Source organism: Botryllus schlosseri, chromosome 1 (genome assembly GCF_051294905.1).
Source record: "Botryllus schlosseri isolate E-star chromosome 1, Bs_hap1, whole genome shotgun sequence".
Taxonomy (NCBI): Eukaryota; Metazoa; Chordata; class Ascidiacea; order Stolidobranchia; family Styelidae; genus Botryllus; species Botryllus schlosseri.
The window spans coordinates 25,843,010-25,863,015 of record NC_137236.1 but is presented as its reverse complement, the minus strand read 5'-3'; positions in this window follow the sequence as shown (position 1 = coordinate 25,863,015).

Sequence of the window (20,006 nt, the reverse complement as noted above, 5' to 3'; positions counted from 1 at the left end):
CGTCGTTAGCACCAATGTTTTAACATGCACGGAGGGGACATGCGGGACCGATGAGATATTGGGACCGGAAATACTTGAAATATTTTTGTTATAGCTCTATGATTACACTTTGTGAATTTGTTTTTATAACTGCATCGAGTAGCATTTTTCCTCACATGCAACTACGTCCGATTTACGCGAACGAGGAGTCTGTGACAGACATTTCTGTTTTGTGGGGTGTCAAAAAATTTCCTTCGACGTGTATATGTTTCTTTGTAACCTCCATCACGAACAAACCAACAATAACAATGTGAAGTTTAGGACTTGTATGATGCTATATAACGGAACATGTTTTTTTTTATTCAATACCATCCCTGAGAGGACTTCCACAATTCAATTTCAAAATTTATAGAGTGAGGATCAATGATACACCGTAGCCAAATCAATAAAAAAAAAACGCATATATAAAGAGAGGCTGTATGTCATATTTACCTGTGCTGTTTATTGCTATACCAGGCTAATTCGAAGTCGAATGTCGGTCTACGGCAATTTAAACGAACTCTCATATGTGTAAGTGTCAGCCTAAATCGAAACATCATTTTCTGTCAACATTTAATTTATTATTTATTCTATTTTTTGAAAGTGGCGACCAAACATTCTTCTTTGGATTTCTGTGCCTTAGAATATAGTACACAGCAAGAAAAGCTGGGATAATTAGGTTTTTGAGCGTATGTCCCATTGAGGATATGTTTAAGCAACAAATTTTTAACGTTCATAAATATTTTTGGAAAATGGTCATGTTCATCAGCCATAGGTAGACCTTGCCCCAAAGTGTTAAACCAGTCAAAGATATGCTATTCTAGGCTGACGGTTTGGGTAACAGATATAATTTTGTAAGTTTTGATTCATCAGCACCACACCTATATCCTACTGCAAGCTAACCGACCAAACAAACAACGCGTGTTGTATAACGGGCATGTGAGCTAGAGCGTCACTACACTTAATGATATCATTTTGCATGCTACGGTGAACAAATAAATGGAAAGTTTCATTTTGTAGCTCTCAAATACAATGATTTTTGGGTTATGGCTTTGGCCAAAAAGCTTTGAAGTATTATATATGTATACTATGCAAATAGGACGAATATTATGCGAAAGTGACTAAGATCTTGCGTGCACTATCAAAAGTCGTATAGGGTCACTTTCTCCGATTGAAACACGCAGTGTGCTGCTTGGAACAATACCTAAATTACAAAACTTCTTAACATTTAATCGAAAAATCTCAACCTGGAAAGATGGATATGTACTGAGAAATACTTATCGATATGAAAGTACGCGAAATAAACGCGTAACCACATTTTACAATAATTATTGTAGCCGTTGCGCTTGTGGAAACCTAGTAAATCAAGCGTTGGTATATTTCGCGTGAAGCGCGACGAATAATCACGAGATATAACAGATTTTACCAAACCTCCATTTGCAAGAATAATTCAAGGATGTATAAAATTAGAAGTCTACTTCGGGACGATATATCGGTATGAGATTTAGAACCACCGCATAATCTCTGCAGCTAACCCATTTTCTACAGCTCCCCGTAACGTCATATAGTGGCCGCATTAACACTACCTGAGTGTTTTTGCCCCCTTTAAAATTCCAATCACCGCCTGGTGTGGGGGTAGGAGTAGAGGGGGTCTGAAGTTAAATATAAGAACGACTGCTATAGCCTATAGTCATGGGATTGGTATTGATGACGTGATCATCTTCAATGCGGTGGAAAAGTTTCGAATGCCCTGCGAGGTTAAATATTTGATGACCTGAAAATTGACTTTAAAATTTGACTCCGAGTCACAAGTCCATTGACGAATCCGAGTAAACTCAAGTCGTTTTAGGAAAATCTCTCGAGTGAACTCGCATCAGTTAAAGAGGCACTATGTGTGACGAACCGCCACTGTCCCATTATTTTAAAATGGGATGATTAGTTACGGATGCATATTGAAGCGGGGCAGGGATTTTGCTTTGCAGAAAAAGGATGCAAGTATCCTGCTGAGTCGTATTCGATTCAAAAAGTGTTTGCAAACCAAGCATTATTATGCATTCATTATTCATTTCTATGGATTATGAAGCAAAGTCGCATGGCTTGCATTTTATCAGTAACAATATACCTCGTGGCAAGATCAACCAGTCTTGTTGCATTTGCAAAATGACTCACTACATTGTTTCATGTTTCGTAGCAGAATAGATATCAAATGATACAATGACTGGACGGGGAAGTTTTAGAACAACACACCAATGCCGAATTCCAGACAACTAAAACGAATTGCAAGCTAAACACCAGCTTTTTATTCATTTCGAGCCTTTACAAAGCTCAGTTGTTTAGCTCGCAACTCATTAAGAATTTATATATATTCATTCATACTACCCTATGCACCATTGTCCGTTCGCAGTTAATGTAACATGCTACCGGGATTAAGTATTAAGTTCCCTGTTCATCATTATGTTCCACATTCACGTAGGAATGCTTACGTGATCTCGATTTGACAGTTCAATATCACCATGACGGCCCGTATAGCCGGCGTCCAGTAATTTTTCCATCCTTTCGTAAACGGTAAGGTAAGAAATAATACGGATACAATACGCCCATTGTTAATGCATGATATGATGCATTGTCTTATATTCAGTTTCAACTTCTCAGCAATAAGGGGATATCCATGTGCAGTCATTAATGAGCCTTAATCAAAGGCTCAAAGAGTCGCAGTTTGGACACCCCTGCTACAATTGATTGCCACATCTGAAGCGTAGTTGTATGATGATATGATGATAGCGTAGTGGTATATTCCACAGCTGCAACGCCTATCGGTTGCAGGTTCGAGGCCGATCGAGGTCGACTCTAAGAGTTCCTACCTAAGTGTTGAAGGTTTATCTAGGCTTCTCCTCGCCATGCCATCCGTGTATTATGTATCTTGAAATAAGCCTAGATGTGGGCCGTGCTAGAAGTCGGAAGCTATAGAATAAAAAATGAAGGAAATTGGTCTGCTGGAAGTTACCATATTACTCGTCAAACGCCAAGAATACCAGGGCATGATATGGTATTGAAGTATGGTATGGTATGGAATATGGAAGAGTGCAAGTATGGTATGGTATGGTATGGAACATTTTTTTCATACTTCCATACTTTTCCCATACTTTGACAGTTTTGCCAGAACCATGGCAATGATCCTACTTTCGATTTGTCAAATTTATTGCATACTAAAGAAAATCGTTCACTGTCTATGTTCAATGTTCAAATCTCAAATTGTGATTCATGACTCACCCATCCTGGTCGTCATCTATTCGAACACAACAAAGTTGCGCAACGAGCACATAGAGCCAAGTTGAAAATAGCATTAATGATCAATATTCCAATCTAAATATAAAAACGAATGACATTCGAACGCTATCGCGTTACAAACTGTATTTCGCTAATCGAACTTCCACTACGTACACAACCAATAGAGTTTTAAAATTGTAGACTCTGAGAATATAGAAGTTATATGAACATTATTACCAATTTATTGAACTTGGGAATAATTTTCTGCGCTTTGGGAGGATGATTATCACGCAATGTCTATTTGACATAATCATCATTGTATTTCAAAAATATATAGCTTGTCTTGGAGCGACGTTATGGCATGCCGGCCTACAACACGCAGTGCATCTTCATGAAATCTGATTATCTCTGATATCATGGACTGTGAACAGTGAACACGCTTATGTTGGCTAATGAAGCTAATGAGTGTGATACACAGATTGACTGGGAAAATGGACATTTGATCAGCTGTCGCAAAATTATTGTAGTAAAATTATATTTTAAGATAAAATCGAATGCAGGTGTTTTCCACTCGTGGGGAATTTAGGGGCCTCTGGTTCGGAATGGATTCACTTGGAAAAATAATTATTTATATTATTATCCTCGTTTATAAAACGTCTGTATGAAATGCCGATCGTATCTCTAATATTTATTAGTTCATTTGCAATTCAGGAATTCGTATTATCAGTGCCTCTAATTAGCGAGAATCGATTGTGGACAGCGGCACGTGATCGCCCTAATTTATTCAGATTTATTTTCGAAATCAAACTCGATGACCGCAGGGGCCCAAAAATTATTTCGTAAATCAACATAAAGTATAGCATACAGTTTGGGCTCGTATTTTATATATTCAGGTTGAGATTTTTTCGTACTTCGTGTGATTCAGCCTCACCAGAGTTCTGGATTTTAATATGAATACCATACCGCAGAAGGTAAGCTCAAAGTACTGCTTTTACTATATCTATATTTGCAATTCTGAGAAATATTTCTAGTATCGCTTGACGCCGTTAGTACGCTAAGATATATCAACTTTGCGTAGAGATCACAGTCCCAGTCTGGAAATGCTGGATGGATGAAAGTCGAACATGTTTTGAGTCATCCAGTCCGTGGTTATTCGAGTCTGATTTGCGTGGCAATTTATTTTCCTTTCTATACAATCTACCTATGCTACTGCTGCGGCTCATTGATCAATTGATGAACCACATTAATCAAATAAAATGCAGACAAAACGTATATGCACGTATATCCGCACCAGCAGTCATATCCGACTGAAATAAGCCTTGTCTCATTACAGGATATTACAACTGCAAACAGGATGCAAGTATGTATTCTCAAGCTAATCCGGAGTTACAAACTGTACTTCAACATGATCAATATGGACGTGGCAGGGAGCTTCTTTCAAGCTGCTACATTCCAGGTGGAATATATTTTCAGCATAACATCTATTCGACGACATGATGTATCTGTTCTTAATCTTAGTAAGGGTTGTTGTGATTGCATACGGTCTGATGCCGAATGCATGTACTCAATCTATAGGTTGTGGTCGGGAACATATGGCTCGCGAGCAATATATGGCTCTTTTGGGTATAAAATATGGCGCTTTGACAAATATTTAATTTTGTACTGAATTGATCAATATTCCGGCGACTTGTTAGTAAATTTCCATCACGTCCAGAATAATTATCCTCGTGGCCGTATAAACAATTATGCACGTCCTTGGGAGGCAAAGATAATGCCGTCTTCAGTTTAGGGGCTCAGACCCACCCTTTTGAACAGGGGTGGGCAACATACGGCCCGCGGCCTGCTTTCCATCTTACATGATAATGTGGCCCGCGGCCCCGGTCTGCCGAGATTCCCCACTACTTGCTTGCTAGGTCCAATTTTGGTGACTGTATGTTATTATATGCATACGTGTATGCGCATTGCGCAGCGTGCGAGAGTGGAGATTATACACGTAAGTTCGTCGAAGCGAGAATACATTATCGGCATTTACGATGTACTCAACCCTAATGTCGTTTGTGGTAATCATGGTGTTTGTCGACTACAATGGTCACTTACACCAGGCTGATGTTTCTTATTTTTGATTCCGTAACTGCCGACATGTAGCACGGCACACTTCTCGGCTTTTGTGAGACACCGCTTATGCCAGTGGTTGCCAACTCAAAACGGGTCACTGGCCACTATCAAAATTTCGTAGGGGACGCAGGCCGCATGAATTCAATATCGAGATTAATTAAGCCACGCACTTGAACAACGACGCTATCCCGTCACCGGCGGCGTCACCTACTCAACCCTAATGAATTGGTATCTTTGTAAATTTGGGGTACTGGACTTATCGAACCCCTTGAAATCTTAATTAAGGATTGCACCGTGTGTTGATTGATCAGAGAGAACCAGACATGGTGTCGCCTGTATGACAACGCTATTCTCAAATCCGCATTGTCTTCGTCATTATGGCCGAGAAATGGCTGTGAAGTGACATTGCTGTCGTTAAAATATATTCATTAAATACGATTTATTCCTTGTATATGTGGATAAATGGGCGAAAAATGTATCGATTCTGCAATCCGGCCCGCCAAGTACTTAATTTTCCTATATCCGGCCCGCCGACTGGAGAAGTTGCCCGCCCCTGCTTTTGAATATCCTCAAATTTAAGTTACTGTCGCGCCGGCGACCAATATCTGTCGCGAATTTTATATACCAGACTCGAAATCTTGGATTGTGCGACTCGTTGTTAATTATAATCTAACAGCATAGCAGACATGCTGGTAAAACCCATATCACAATGCAGTTTTCGAATACACATTGTCATCCTGATCTACGGTGCGAAATAAACTGCCGTGGACGTGACATTCACAATTACAAACTCGAATTACAAACAACGCCATAGCTATCCACGTCCTTGATTGGCAAGTATAGCTCTGTAGTACCGGCGATAAAATGTAGCCGTGCGGTGCAACGTTATGATACCGCCGGGAATTGAGAAGTCGAACAGTATTTAAATTCTCGAAATTAGTGTGACAACTACATTTGATAATCATCAGTTGCAATAAATTCTAAGCTATTTTCGATGGATTGCGTCAAGAATAGTGATTCTTGGCCCGTCTGAACCTTAACTCTCGTTTCGAGCTATATTTTCGAATAGTAAAAATACCAGTATTTTCGGGGAAAATGTGGCGCACTCGACAAATCCCATGTAGTGAGTTCGAATTAGTGCTACCATGACGTCGCGGATTTTTAATTGTGACGTAGCAGCATATTTGCATGCCTGGCTCTTTGGGAGTTAAGATGGAAAATATAGGGCCGATATGGATCTTCGGACAAAAAAGGTTCCCGACCACTGCTATAGGTCATGAGCCACGAATTGTACTCCTACGTGGTCAATGCGGAAGTTGCAGAAAGCTGCGTTCATGCTGATACATCCCGGTTGGTACAGATTTTCAACAACATAAAAATTCGAGCTTATGTGATGCAAAGGATAATATTTCCCTATGGCAGCTATGACCAGCGCCACGTTTCATTATCTGTCATCTATTGCCGCCCTCCGGCCAGACATGTTCGAAGTAGTGGTCGTTTGTAATCACGTAGAAGTAGAACTGACGCTCAATTACACTCAATTACAGGCAGAAGTCGCGATTTACTAGGTATATGACGACTATATCAAGTGGATGTCGAAAATGACGATCAGAAAAGTAATCAAATAGGTAGGTTGAAACGGTAGATTTGATCGAGGGGTCGGATACTTCTAGCAGTTAACCAGATGTAACTGCAGGGTGCATATTTGTGACCAAGGCAAAATGAATTGTGAATGAACGAAATTATGCAATTTTTGTTGATACATTACACGGTAGCTTGTCACAGGCAAATCTTAATTGCGGCCGCACGGATATCCGCGGTCATATCCAAATTAATTAAACTATGTCTCATCACAGAATATTGTCATCCTACTTACTTGAATGCATTTCGTCCAGTCTGTATTACATTTTTACTCAAAACCGAAATGGAAGCATATCCCCAAACAATTTTCTACTGTGCAGTCAACTAAGAATATTCAAAAATGTATCATTTGAGTAAGTATAATAGTGTAGGATTGCATTTGAATCAATTACCCTTGTTTAAAACATGCTTTCATTGTTTTTCATTGGTTCTTGTAGCCATGACGTCATGAATCCTAAATTTTGACGTGAAATGTGGTTTCTTCTATAAAAAACGAGAACCGATTGTGGACAGCGGCACGCGATCTTCCTCATTTAGGTTGATATTCATTCGTATGCGAAATGGTGTGGTTTAAACCACCTGATTCATTATGATAAGAGTTTATATGGTTATGAACATGTACTCACGGGAGATCGTGTAATCGCTAATTGATAGCGTAGCCGGACTAGTTATTGATGAAAGATCACATTTTTTTATGTTCGAGTAATGGTAGCGTGCTAAAGTGTAGCTTATGGCGGCTTATATCTACCATACACATAAGTTCATCAATACCAGGAAGTTTATCCGACCCATGCATTATATTCGGCATTTACGCAAGTAAATTGATGCTACCTTGATACATTTGGAAAAATTGCAAATCCTTACCATTTTTCTGTCGGTTTACCTGACATACACATTTTACGGAGGCCCAATATTGCGTTTACGGTTACCAGTTCATTGCTCATTAATCTTATTGCGTGCTGTTCAATTCGCCGGGTCTTAACTTTCCCCAATAGCAAAGTCTTGACAAACCAAAGCCTCACCAAATTTTATTTGAGGAGCGACTTTAAAAGGCGGAAATATCGATGTCAGGTTGTGTTGAGTGAAGATAAAAGATTTGGAAGCTATTTTATAATTTGACGATACCTTTGTTCCATGTAATGTTGTAGATTATGTTTCAGCTAGCAGTACGTTACCACACTAGATTTACATGTCGTAAGATTCTGTTGTGATTCCCAAATAATCCCGTGTGTAGGCCTATATATTAGGCTATATGTCCTGTCTTCGATGATTAGGCAACCTACATCGCTGCCGACATATGATATAAGTAAACGGAGGATACTATTGGTTTGGTGCATCAGGCCTGTTTAAGTCAATAATTTCATCTAAAATAATTAGAATATAAACGCCGGAACATTTCTACACATTATCATAGAATATCGCTTGAGAAATTGGGCTAGTTGCGGAGGTATGAAAAAAGTATCAAATATGATATGGAAGAATGTTGCTATGGTATGGAAAATTGTCAAGTATGGTATGGAGCGATTGAGCGGGTATGGAGTATGGAAAATTCCCATTCCATACCATACCATGCCCTGATGAATACCACGAACAGTAACAACAGCAACGCATAGGAAATTCTATTCATCCCTTAGATATCACGAGCCATACGTTTTATTGTTTAGTTGTATCTGTATGCCGTTGTAGGAAATTGTTATTAAATACAACGAAGCTCCAATGCGAATCCAATGCTGCTGAACCCAAGCAACTGCCATCGCTCGTAAATATGATTGATTTCAGATAACAGATAGACATTAGTTGGGGCAGATCGCGGAACACTCGATTACGCATAAAAGCAAGTCACACGAGGAAATAGCGATTGCCACTAATTAATAGTTCTATAGAAATCAGATACCAGCGTAAATGCATATGCCTCATGCGCATATGCCTCATGCGAAAATGTATTTTATGAAAACTTGATGAACAGCGTAGCACTGGAAAACAGAACTGAAGATTCGAAATGAACATTTTACCAAATACCATTATTTTACTCATCGAAGACACAACGGTTTAGTAGTTGTGAATCCAGCACTGATAAGTATTTTGATCACCAACCCTTATTTATGTCAACGCTTTTATCTAAAAATTTCAAACTATATAGTACTACTTTCGTCGATTTAGCTCTGGTTTGTAAATAACTACCGTGAATATTTACCAATTTGGTTTGATTTAATGTCATAATTAAGCCTGGACCAGATCGAGTACCTGGTATGTTCGAATTCCATCCGAGTAATAAACTCGAGTACACAAGTAACACTTATATTACAATGCAAAAAAGAAAGTAAAGCTGACTTGGAAATTTCAAATATGATTTTTTGTGTGATCACATGAAAAGTGCTGCCAGTTTGCCGCAGGTCAAGACACACATCTTACTCATACGATTCTTGATGATACGCCAACCTTGGCCCTCATTTCCTTCAGGGAATTACCCACGATCTGTATGTAACTGTAATTGTGGTGATACGTGGCGTCCTGTGGCTTACGTAGAAGAGGTCGCGGTTCGCAATGGTAACTGTTAGTTCGTCACCGATGACAGTCTGTATTATAAAGCTTCAAGTAGATAAATTAACAATATCAGTTAATGTTTGGTGTGGTTCTTGTTGTTTTTAATGGTAATTACTGCGTTTTCTACTACAATGGCTATTTACAGCAGGCCGATATTTTTTAATGTGATTCTGTATGTGCTAGGCATCTTATAAGACGCCACTGACGCGGATAAGACGGCGAGGAGGAGCCCAGATAAGCCTACACATGGTAGGATTTAGGGAGTCGACCTTTTTCGACCTCACCCATCGGTTCTGAAACTGTAGATCATACCACTTCGCCATTTCGCCACTTTGTTTCATGCTGTTTAGATTACGATACATTGTCCATGTTCGTTTATTTTACAGCATGTAAAAGATATCACGCTGACGTCCTGTTAAAATCAATATAATTATAGGGTGGAATAGACAGAAGTGGATCGTTAAGTTACTAAATTTAAATTGTATTTGTTTTAGCTGTTGGTCCATATGTAGCATATATAGGCACCCTTAGTCAAATTCAAACTTAAGATATGAGCTTTATGAAATCAATGAGAAGTTGGTGTATAGTCTATAGCAGCGGTTCTCAACCAGGGGTCCGCGGACCCCTGGGGGTCCGCGAAGCAATTTCAGGGGGTCCGCGAGACCTCTAAAGTTTTAGAATGGTTGATAACCTAATTTTTATTCTATTTTTTAATTTGAGAAAGCATGAAGCAGTTTCGCACCACAACTGCTGAAACCTCATGACTCATATCATCAAAATGTTGTTTTGTTGGGGTTTGTGGAAAAAATAAAAATATGGAGATAGTAACGTCAATCAGGGTGACTTCGTAATGTCTGCGGAACCTTTTCGATATGAAGTTAGCAGTCGTTTGAACAGTCGTTTGAAATAAAAATTTCCGAAGTATTTCCATAATTTGTCGCAATGCAGGGAACAGCTTCTTGGAGGTACAGAAGTTTAATATACAATTGAATAGCATATTCATATTGATATGGACCCGAATACTTTCGGCTGACACTCGTCATAAATCGGACAATGATAAACCTGCTCTTAGAGCTCGGCAATCAGATTTTGAGCATTCTTATTGCGGATTCCCTATCGACAAGGCTGATTTTTTCATGAACAAGGAGTGTTTCGTTGCTATCAAAGCATTACACTCCAACCCAGAAATTCATATCACAAGTTATATTGGTATGCAGCCTTGTCTTGTTAATGTTCAATTGTTCATGGTCGAAAATGTTTGCTCGTAAATATATATGTATACCCGAACAGAACAAATCGTTTCATGACAGTCTTTCTCTGGTAGGAAAACTTGGATCCATTCTTTGGAGCATAAAATTTGTCTATACTTTTAGATTAGGATTTCACTTTGACGGTAGAAACTCTCTGCGGGCCGATGAAAATGCCGTTGCAGGCCGAATTAGGCCAGCGGTCCGTATGTTTCCCGTCCCTGCGCTAGATGCTGGACGTGATGTGTTCATAAAATATGTGTTTCTTCATTTTGGTGCCATAAATGTTGCGATCACACCAAAAGTATCGTCGGAAGCGTTATGCGTTAATATTGCATTAGCCTCCATCTATCTTTGCGGAAATGGTTTTCGGCACTCCTCGTTCATATCAAAACAAAGCCGTGGATTTTCAAGACACGACCACGTACTTCAAGAAATACCGCTGCAATATTAGCTTTGAAATAATAAAAGTCCACCAATTTCTACATAAATAGTATGATGTTATCTTCAAGAAAAATCATTATTTTGCTGTTTATCACAAGCCTACAGTTCATATTTTCACAAGACAGATGAAGGTTGCATCATAACAGAGCTAAAATTGTACTAAAACTTGAGGGGGTCCGCGAGGGTCCGTGACGGTCAAAAGGGGTCCGCGAGGCCAAAAAGGTTGAGAACCACTGGTCTATAGATTGCATTCACGAATGTTACTGTTTGGAAATATAGCATCCGTGTATTGTACTATAACACTTCTTCCGTTCTTTCAATAGTTTGACATCTGGAATATCAAGCCATGTATTGTGCTAATTCGCATAGGTTCCGTAGCTGGTCAATGCCACTGCAATGGTCCATTGTTATTGGTAAAATGCAAGCTATGCGTCTATGCGTCTTGCTTGGTTTCTAAACGATTTTGTGAATAGAATAGTGCTTTGTGGAAAACTCGAATTCATGTCCCACAAAATTCCTGCCCTTGTTCAATGTATTGTAACTTGATCACTGATTAATTTTTATCAATGGTCACATCCTCAAAGCAAAGGGAGATGTTTACGCCTTTGTTAGGTATGAATTTGAAATAAATGCGTCTGGAATCGCGAACCATTAGATCTTGCGCAGGCCCTACATATTTCAATATTAGCGCGTTGCCAGAAGTGGCCGGATTTGATTTATGCCTTCTCATTTATTTGTATTTAATTTATTTATAATGGCAAGGGGTAAGCTATTTTCTCAAGATTTCCATCTGATGCTGGAGTTTCGGTTTCACTGAGCCAGTCCGGCTATATTTAGGTAGGATTATTTGAGGAATCATTCAGATATGATTTTTGATATGTTTTAAGGTAGTGTTCAATGCAGAAACGATTGATTGCGAAGTTTTAGAACGTCGCACACAGTTCTATTATTTTGTGTGGGATTATTAAGATCATGTTTTGCACTGAATCATCGTATATCGCGTATGTATAGAAAAAATTTAAATTTATCTTATTACTCATGGCATAGTATGTGATCTGTCTGAAATATTCAGGTGCAATTTCGTAGGTAACCGGTGTTCCGATTATCTATGACAGTCAAGTATCATACCTGGCGTCGGCAGCATAATTGGGAAATTTTAATCGAAAGCTATGAACAAATTTCCAAAACCTTACTTTTGAGCAAACATTCCCCTGACGTGTAAGGTAACGTGGATTGATAATTCAAGAGGTCATACTGTTTCATATTGTATTTGAACAATTTCCGTAGAAGGAAATAATCAAAAGCTCTTCGAAGTGGGCGAATTAGCTAATGTTAACTTAAAGGTGAAATCCACTACACACGTTTTGTAAACTGCGGATTTGGACGTATTCTCCCGTAGTGAATTAGACTAGCATTACCTCTGACTATACTATACCACCAAACATTTTGTCAAATATTGCATGCAGATAACATAAGCTCTTTATCAAATTTTAAGTACGCAATAAACATTGGTTATTGGAAATATAATAACGAAGCATTGGCTAACGCTACTATCAACAAATGTGCATTTCAACATCTAGATGTGCTTTTACGGTATAACAACGAAGAAATTATTACAGATTGTAACAACCTCTTAACCGCCAGTTGTATTACGGTCTATAGATATTTTTCTGACCAAGCCCCATCTTCTGGGTTTTTCGTCTCCTATAACCTCTCTGTGACGTCACCAGCGTTCGTTTCACACAGTGATGTCGTCTATGTATTTTTTGGACTTCGCCTTAGTCATAGCTGTTGCAAGCGTACAAGGTAAGTGTTATTGCATGTGTGATAATCGCTCACTATAGTTCTAGAAATCCAACATTGTGTGATTATCTGTTACTATATATACAGTTGCCCTAATCCTTCCTATAAATGTGTACGTGTATTTATATTTTGTCTGTTTGCTTTAAACATATTCTCCGATACGGCAGCCCCTGACCAGGCCGCGCGGAACACGGAGCTTACAAATTGTCACAATTTTGGTCTGTTATTCGAGATTAGAATATGATTCTTCGAAATTCGGAGCTATTGGTATTCACATAACAAGATTTCAGGACGAAGATGTGGGGAACGTCATTTCGAATGCAGAAACCAAAGTCAATGCTTTCACATCATGTATTACTGCGACAGAGTGCGACATTGCAGGTGACATAGGGTTGTGCAAATTAGATTACTTGCCGGTTACGATTCCGAATTAAGCAATAGAGCATCACTCTACTCATCACCTCATTACATTATGGATGATATGGAAATATGCGTGAATATATATATATGTGTGTATGAATTTTTAAAAACACAATCAAAATAATTTTATTCATCATACCTATTCAATTGTGCTTTGTTGCAATAATATAGGTTCATCAGATATGTGATAGAAATATCTTATCCACCGACGTGCTTAGCTTGCATTACAAGTTTGGATGCTGCGGTGCGACAATTCGTTGTTTTGGGATATAGCGACGTTGAGGGAAAGTTTCGAAAACATAGTTCTCGTTGATAATGGAAAAGGGGCTCGAATAAGAACAAGTAATGCTTAATTCGGATGTAAGTACGCGAATCATAGCGCTTAGCACGGGTGATGAGCGGCCTATAGCAGGGGTGTCAAACATTAGGCGCGACAGACGATTTCATCCGACCCGCGAAGCAATTTCGAGTTTCGAGTGGATGGACAACTGCTCTTTTTATCCAGCACATTCCTAACAAATGTTGAGATTTTGAGTTTAATAAAACAATAATCCACCTATATTCGGCATATGTCGAATGTGTGAATAGGTCACAACGCATACTTCCGAGATCAGTGTTGCGGTTAGTCACAATTAAAAACAAGTCACTGGCATTTATATACCTAAATCAGAGAAGGCAAAAAGGTGCTCATTGAGCCTAAATGTTGGTATTCAGTGAATCGAGAATGCCAATCCTAAACCGTTATATACAGGTGAAATGGATAATATAATCGCTACACAAAGAATATAGACCAAATTCAAATCTATGCGGTCGCACTGGTGTGCTACTTCTGACTCAAAAGGTCACCGGCTCGCAGAGAAAACCGAATGGTGATTTTCAATAATGTATCAAATACAAACTTCCAAGTCTATAGGGTACGCATAACGCATACGCAGGACAAACGCCACATCACGAATGAATCAACTGGGTATAGAAATATGCTAACTTGTATCGTCGTTAGAGGCCATATTTTATCCAGTATTTAACAACTGTATTCAGCGGTCCAGCTATAACATTTTTGCAAATTCCGTTGTTTGCGAATAATTTTGGAATCATTTGACTGGTCATGCCGGCAATTTGAATCCGGCTTGCGACCTGGGAAGAGTTTGTTACCGCTGGCATAAAGCCTTAAATTGAGTTCACCTGACTATTCATGGTACATACGAGGCCCTGTGACCTTTCTTAATGTTTAAAAAGTATTAGTAGGCCTACAACACGGTGCTACTAAGCTACACTGCAGAAAGTATGTGTGTATTAGGATCTTTTAGTTATGAATATGAGAAGGGGATTCCAGTTGGGAAAATTATGCAAGGGGAAATCGCACACATATCGATTCCAATTAGACTTATATTGCAATCGAGCGAATTATGATTATTCGGTACGAAAAATAATTTAAAAATAGTTTTGCAGGATTCTTACTTCTACTCTAATCCAGATGTTGATCCAGTAAATACTAATGTCTGCATGGCCTTCAAAAGTAAATCAAAATTCAAATGAGTATTTAGACAGTGGCAATTGAAAATAAATTATATCACTATGATTTCTATAACTAGGCTACATTGTAATTTCTATAGCGGTCCGACCATTAACGAAGTTTAATAATTTCTTCCCATAAATATTCTTGCCGTTAGTTTGCTCAGCATTATAGTGCTCCTGTTTTACATTGAAGCATATGATACAAGCAAATGAGACTCAAGGCTCATGCAGTACGGTAAAGGTATCGAGAGACATAGTTCGCCGATGAAATATATTCGGCATTTTGTATGACTGTTATTTCTTATGGGGATTTCACATATTAGAGTGAGGCAAACTTATCACGAAACTATCTTGCGGTTCATAATCCAATTTGTAAAAAGTAAATAGCTTGAAATGAAACAATATTATTAATATTAATATATTCTTTATTCACAGTAAAACTGGTAGATACACACATAATCCGGGGAGCAACCTGCCCCCAAAGGAAAATGGCGAGATTGGAGTAAATTTTTAAAATTTCAGTAATACATTCAAATTGTTATTCCTATATGCAATACACAGAGAAGTCAGATTACAGAATTGCAGCAGATGAAGAATTTGCAAGGGTTACAGAGCAGAGGTAGAGATGATTGAAGATGAAGAATCGAAATTACAGAAATTATGCTGCGATTCACAAGTGTAATTTTAGTCCAGTGGTGCATTATTATTATATTCTTTATTCACATATTAATATTATTATTATCACAAACATGAGTGGTACTTTTCGCCATTTATGGCCTTGTGCGCCACGGCCGTTAGGAAACTCAAATCAAGCAGTAACTAAATGAACATATTACAACTTATCACGAACTCAGCGACGGCGGTAGACAATTGCGATGACGAAAGTAGGTTGCGTATGGTGAACGGTACATGATTGCAATAGGTTGTTAAAAATGATCGATGAAAGTCGTATTTAATGCACGATATCAAAAAGTGTTCGACTGTTTCGATGACATCGCATTCTTCGCACATCGGAGAGTCCGAGCAGCCGATTCTGAATAAATGGGAAGCTACTCCACAATGTCCCGACCGCAGTCGAAATATCAGGCGTTCGATATGGCGACTGCCGTTTTTCTTGGGTCCTGTGGTGAGTGTGCTGTGGAATTGCTTGTACACTGTAAAAAATCTGGTAGATTTACTGGGAAATCTCCGTAAATTTTGCAACGAATTACCGGTAGCTGTCAATAACTGTGCGTAGCTTGTCATTTTACATTTTGATATGTAATATTACCTCAATTTAGCTCTAAAGTCAAGTTACCAGAATTTCTTCGCAGAATTACTGACAGTTACTCGTTTCTGAAGTTTACCAGGCTATTGGCAAAATTGATTAGCTTGAGAATCTCTGCAGCCAATGTATACGTGGAACTGAATGTTACTGATATCATTCTCGTGGTGATTTGACCTGATTCAACCTCGTTCGCGAGACTGGGGTCTGTCATACGGAAATTGTTGGCCCTAGTACCAATTTCAGTATAGTACATAGTAGGGTAAAAGAAACAACTGACAATCGTAGATATAGCCACTATATTATATTATAAGGCTGTGGCTATCGGCCGGTCTCGCTGGTTACATTCGTTGTCACGGATATGACTGATGAGTTGGAATATCAGTTTAGGATGTATAATATTGTTCGGGAAACTAGAAATATCAGCGCCGCATGCTAAGTTGACCAGTTGTTAATGGCGAACAAGGCGACCTGTAATAGCTTACTTAAGGTTACCGTTACTGATTTTTCTGAGATTCGTAGTAAACAACCAACGCACCACTGTGACATCACAAGCAGCGTCTGGTTACGTAAGTACGGTAAGTAGTGACATCACATGGAATAAATATCAATTTATACTCAATTAGATGGGAAAGAAAGGGACTACATGTAATGATAAATGTTTCTGTAAAAAAAAACGACCTAAATCAAAGATTATAACGCAGTGGCCAGTAAATATTATTAGTGGCATGTCAGCGGATGAATACCACTTATTTTGAAATCGTTGGAGTGGCGTATCGTCGTCTGGCCATTATAGAGATTTGATCAAAGGGTGGAGCGAAGCTTGTGCTTGAAGAAAGTGGACACGATCGTTGAAGATTCCTAGGAATGCTGATTGGGATACGCATCGTAAAAGGTACAGTACTATATAGTATTCGTTACCTTGAATATCTACGACTGTGCACACCACCGGGATGACTTTGATTTCATGATTGAAATATTTCATTCGCCGCATTCTCTGTTCTATTTTGGGATGTTAGTCGACCTATATACTGACCTGTGACACCACATACTCTGCCGCGGAGTAGTTGAAACTGTTGGTATGTTTATGTCATTTTGGGCCATAGCATAGACATGTTTCCATCCACTGCTAGATTTGTTTGGTACACATGCCACCTCAAATGCGGAACCTTTTGCTTCAATACATAAGATCAGTGGTTCTCAACCTGGGGAACGCGAGAAATTGACAAAGTCTGTATGAATTCTGACTAAACATGTGTTCACAACCATTTTCAGAAGACGATTGTTGAAGATGAAACTTATTTCGTATTCAAGAAAGCTCGCCAAATTCAAACTCCAGCAGTCGCGCTCAACTTCATTTAAGCAAATTTGTGATGTTCTTTGAAGATTTAGAGGAATTCCCACGTGTAAGTCATTCATTACTTCATAGCTTTGGCAGTAGCCTAAAGCTCGTTGCGCTGGAAAGCTGTTGTTAATAGCTGGCGAACTGCACTGCGTAAAACAGACTTCGATGCAATATAGGTTGCTCGGTTTCGCCCTCAATTAAGCTACCCTATATCAACACAATTTAATTCAATTCAATTCCAAAACTGATCAAATTGGGCATGGCAGTACAGAACGATGCCTTGTTCTCTGTAGACACTACCAGCATTATGGTTAGTCTCAGTGCAACCTACCTTGAAACAAATTGATGTCCTGGCCAATGTTTTTTTTGCTATTTTCAAACAAGTTTGGGGAAATTTGTCAAAAATGTTGAAGACTGGAATACGGATTCAATGGCGTAAGACATAAGATCAGGGATGGGCAACCTGCTGCCGGAGATGGGAATTTGTGCGGCCGCCAACACCTAATTCAATTAGTATGTGTTAGCATCCGTCGACATGCAAATTGAAATTACTAATTCACTCTCAATTTTTTTAAAGATTTTAATTATTTTTGAAATTTTCTTCGCGCTCCACGCAATTCAACATAACCTAATTTTTCGATTTTAATATAGTAGCGCCCTTCTAAATCTGACCAGGAATCAGAATCGTGTGCTCCTCACGGAAGAATTTTTTTATGGTACATTTGGGCGATTTCAATATATTTCCACTACCGATACGCTGGACAATCCTGATCGGGGGTCAAGAAATAACAGCATGCAATAAAGTGCATGGTGAAGTAGGTCATGAATCTCTGCTATATCATGTAAAAGGCGGAGCCGTCACCACACAATGTATCAGTACCGGTACTTCAAAAATTGTTATATTTTTGTTACCCTCTTTGTCTTAGTAGTCTTTATAATGTCATGTCTAGGTTAGGAACTTTGCTTATTATAGCGACTTACGCATGAATTCTTTTTAGTGGAGCTGCAAGATACTAGCTACACAGAAGGAATGAGGACGAGAAAGAGAAACAATTGGAAGTTTGGCCGATGGTGGGAGACCACTCGTGTTACTGCATGTCTCCTAAAGAAGAATTAGACCTCCAGCAGCAATACTTTTCCATCGATAATCTTCTCATCGTGAATCATGAATGAATATACAGTTTGTTCCAATCTCGTTTTGGGGCTGTGAAGAAGCTTTTGCGATATTTTAGCATCAGGTTGTCTTGCGATAGGTATGGGATGTACGTGAATTTACAAGCTGGTATGTAATCCTGATTTACACAGACAGCATGTAGGTAGGCGGTAAAATTACAGTCTGAGTGGCAAATATACAGGATAAAATGTAGATTGGATATACCTGAGGTGACTGTAACATTACAGTCTGGCGTGTAAAGTGAGATTACCGGACGAATGTAAGTTCAATTTACATTGACTAACGGTAATGTTAAATTACCACGAAATGTCTGGCTACCGTGCTTCCAAACATTTCGCGGTAAATCGAGGTTTTTATTTTTTACAGTGTAGTGGGATCCCCGTTCATCGGCAGAGTATTCGCATTGCCAGATATCCTGGGTAACTCCCTTCATCGCGGCTTTGGCGTCTGGCGCGGTAATGATTGGAGTTTGGCTCGATTGATCTTGCGTTGACGAGCCTACTCGGGCTAATTCGTCTGCTTTTTCGTTACCTGGAATTGGAAATGAAACAATATAAGTCAGTATGGTGCAAGCTCGCAAAATCTACTTGAGTACTTCAAAAAGTATAAATGAGTCATTAATGACACCCCCTGATGATCATTTTCTCTGAACATATAGCTGAGTATAATACGTTGAAAATGTTGCATTTGATGGTGAGCCTAATGCAAACCTGGGCAAAGTGCGACCCGCGAAGCTATATTCTGTGCGGCCCGCGAAAGGTTGCTTGGAATTCAAAACATAACGTTTGCTGTTTGAATGACTAAAATCAAAGGCTGTATCAAATGAACAGGAAATTCGTTTACTTTGAAGCCTGTACATTAATATGCCACGATTACGCTGCCTACATACTTGGCATGCGTAATCCAGACTTAAAATAAAGGCAATGTGGCAAAGGATGAGTAGCAATTTAAGTCACAAGAAATCACTTTTTCCATATAGTTTAGTTCAAACCTACCTTGATGCCATTGTCACATTACGCATTATACGGTATGTGGTTCAAATGTGGTCAGCAAATCCCTAATTCGTAAAACAAGTCAACCAGTGCTCGCGATTACTATCTATATTACTATTTATCATATCTATCACGCATAAATGATTAACGGGCATGTCAAAAAAAGAAAGCTGAAAACTAAAACTCAAAGAAGATACGATACGATCAACCGAGGTTT